Consider the following 3,631-nt stretch of genomic DNA (forward strand, 5'->3'; position numbering starts at 1 on the left):
GGTAAGAGCACATACTGCTCTTCCGAAGTACCCAGCACCATGAGAGGCTCACAACCTTGTGTTAACTCCAGTTGCAAGGGTTATTTCCTTTGACCTAGGTTATGATACATGTACACACACATCCATATAAACATAATTAACAACTTTATCTGTTTCTGTCTTTTGAGACAGGGTCTCAGTATGTAGCTCTGTGCTACCACACACCATACACATAATTAAAAATAAGAAAAATGAATGGAATTAAAAAAGTTTTTTTAGGCTATCTACCATGTAGCAAACAATTGTGAAATGTTTATCTTGTATGCAGTGTTCTGTCTGCATTTATGTCTGCTGGCCAGAAGAGGGCGCCAGATCTCATTACATATGGTTGTGAGACATCATGTGGTTGCTGGGACTTGAACTCAGTACCTCTGGAAGAGCAGCCAGTGCTCTTAACCTCTGAGTCATTTCTCCAGCCCCCCAAAAGGAATATTTATTAAAAATGAGATTTTAAAGTTCAGTGAAATTACAGATGTGCTATTCAGACTTACAAACGCTCAAGTTTAAAGGAGGTGGATTAATGAAATCCTAAAATTGTCAACATGTCTGTTATTTAAATGTGAAAGAAAAGAGAATGGCAGTTATTGAGGGTTGAATAGCCAAAAATAGCTCTCAACCTAGAGCTGTGTGTATAACTCAGTGGTTGGCATGTGTATAGCTCAGTGAGTATAACTTAGGTGTAGGTTAATGACTTGGCTTATGCAAGGCCCTGGGTTTGAACCTCAGTATTACCAGAAAGAGACTTTTGTAAAACAAAGTCATGTAGAATAGAATCTGCAAAGGAATTTCAAATTTATTTCTCCAGTAATGGGAACAAATGTTTGAGAATAAAGTCAAAGGCTACATTTAACTAAAGATTTGTTAAAATGCTCTAAAATATCCTAAAAGGCTTTCCCATTATTTTGTGAGCATGAAGAACAACAAAGTCTGTTCAAGGAAACTGGTATTTTGTTTATGTGCAGCAGAAAGTAAAACTGTTCAGGTGTTGCTATAATCTTTTCTAGTGACTTCATTAGGAAAGGCAACACAATGTCTTTGAATTAGCAGTATTCAAAAGGACACTTAAATTGAGCATCTCAATACATAGGAGCCAAGAACAGAAAAGGAAGTGGGGAAAAAGGCATTCATAGAACTTCTAAGACCTGGAGGCTTAAATGTGCTCAATTATAAAGGTTGTTACTAGAGAGAGACATTTGTACCTAAACAAGTTGAGTATGGTGATCATGCCTGTGAGTGCAGTGCTTGGAAGACCAAGGCAGGATTCATGTGAATTCCAGGACAGTGTGGTCTGCAAAGTAAGATTATTTTAATTTTTGAAAACAGACAAAAAATACCAAAACACCCAGAGCAAAAATATAATTATTGGCAATAAGAAATGCTTTAAAGAGTGTATCATATTTCATTGAAAGATGCTTCAAATAAATATTTCTTGGGAAAAAGTACTACAGGGATTGGAGAAATGGTTCAGCAGTTAAGAGTACTTGCTGCTCTTGCAGAGAACCTGATTTGGGTTCCCAGCACCATGTGGCCGCATATAGTTGTTCGTAATGCCAGTTTCAAGGGATTGGAGACTCTCTTCTGCTTCTCTGGGCCTGTACACATAATGTGCATTCACATAGATATACATACACATAAAATACTTTTTTGCTTGTTTTTGAGACAGGGTCTTTCTGTGGTCCTTGCTGTCCTGGAACTTGCTATATAGACAGGCTTGCTCTCTCTCTCTCTCTTTCTCTTTCTCTCTCTCTCTCTCTCTCTCTCTCTCTCTATCTCTCTCTCTCTTTTGGTTTTTTTTTTTTTTTTGAGGCAGGGTTTCTCTGTAGCTTTAGAATCTGGACCAGGCTGGCCTCGAACTCACAGAGATCCTCTTGCCTCTGCCTCCCAAGTGCTGGGATTAAAGATGAGCCCACCACACCTAGCCAAAACCAAAACCCAAAATAACAGTTACATCAAACTTCAGACTGATTAAGTGGGCCTTAATTGTAGGGAAAAGCCTTTGTAGACTTATTAAATATATGGCCTAGAACTCTTCCCTAGTAGTCATAGGAGCAATGGGGAATTATTGAAAATATGTGTTGTTACATTAATATCATTCCTTGATTTGAAGCAGATGAGCTCTGCAAGTGTTTCAGTTGCAGAGTTTGTGCTCATAATATACATGTGAACATGTTGGGCCGATGTTGATCTGTCAAACAAGATGATAGAAAAGGAATGGTGTGGGGGCAGGAAAGATGGCTCAGCAGTTAAGAGCACTCGCTGCTCTTCCAAAGGTCCTGAGTTCAATTCCCAGCAACCAAATGGTGGCTCACAACCATCTGTAATGAGATTTGGCACCCTATTCTAGCATGCAGGCATACATGGAGGCAGAATGTATGCATAATAAATAAATCTTTAAAAAAAAAAAGAAAGAAAGGAAAGGAATAGGGTTCTGAGATCTTGGGAGAATGAGGCTATCCCACAGCCACATATGGCTGTATAAAGTTAAACATGATTACATGAACCTGAAGATGCAGTTCATCCATGCTCCAGCAGTGCACCTACAGATTATTTCCAGCACCGTGGAAAGTTTTAGAGGATGGTGCTGCACTGGAGAAGCTGATTCTGTAGTTCTGCCATGCTCCAGATTTGGCAGTCTCTCTAGAGATGACCTATATAATTAGGCCGATTTATAACTATTTCAGAGCTTGTGTTATTTTCCCATATAACCCTTTTCTCAGCCAACCTGTTGGTGTTCTGTGAAAATCCTTTATTGCTTATTCCCCCCTACCTTTTTTGGCTCTTGCTCCCACCTGCTTTGAGTAGATAGTTATTTCTGTTTCCTCATCATCTGTTCTTATTACCTATTAGAGTACTTGCTTTCTTTTCTTTTCTCTCTTTCCTCCTGAGACAGAGTTTCTCTGTGTAGCCCTGGTTGTCCTGGAATTTGCTCTGTAGACCAGGTAGGCCTCAAATTCAGAGAGTCTCCTGTAGCTGCCTCCCAAGTGCTGGGATTAAAGGCCTTCGCCGCTGCTACCACTTGGCTTCTTTTTTTTTTTTTTAAATAGTTTTTGAGATGAGGTCTTCAAAATTTAGCACAAGCTTATTTCTCTGGGAAAAATGTCATAGTTTTTTTTTTTCCCCAAATACAGTATCCAAACATTATTTTAGTTCTGTTAAACAATAGTCCTTAATTTGTTTAATTTCTTTTTTAAAAAAATTATTTTTATTTATGTGCATTGGTGTTTTACCCTTATATTTGTCTGTGCAAGGGTGTCAGAGCCTTGGAACTGAAGCTACAGACAGTTGTAAGCTGTCATGTGGGTGCTGAGAATTGAACCTGGGTCCTCTGGAAGAGCAGTCAGTGCTCTTAACTGCAGGGCTATTCCTCCGGCCCAATTTGTTTGATTTCTTGATCTTGTTTGTACAGCCTAATTGCAAGTTCTTTGAAAGCTTATTCACGGTATATAAATAGCCAAATAGCCAGGCGGTGGTGGCGCATGCCTTTAATCCCAGCACTTGGGAGGCAGAGGCAGGAGGATCTCTGTGAGTTCGAGACCAGCCTGGTCTACAGAGCTAGTTCCAGGACAGGCTCCAAAACCACAGAGAAACCCTG

General features: G+C 39.6%; 1 protein-coding gene across 1 annotated transcript in view; it reads left to right on the forward strand.

Moving 5' to 3' along the window:
• Positions 1–3,631, forward strand: part of Ska2 (spindle and kinetochore associated complex subunit 2) — a 20,548-nt gene that overhangs the window by 15,533 nt on the left and 1,384 nt on the right. The window lies entirely within an intron of this gene.

Source organism: Microtus ochrogaster, chromosome 7, assembly GCF_000317375.1.
Source record: "Microtus ochrogaster isolate Prairie Vole_2 chromosome 7, MicOch1.0, whole genome shotgun sequence".
Classification (NCBI taxonomy): domain Eukaryota; kingdom Metazoa; phylum Chordata; class Mammalia; order Rodentia; family Cricetidae; genus Microtus; species Microtus ochrogaster.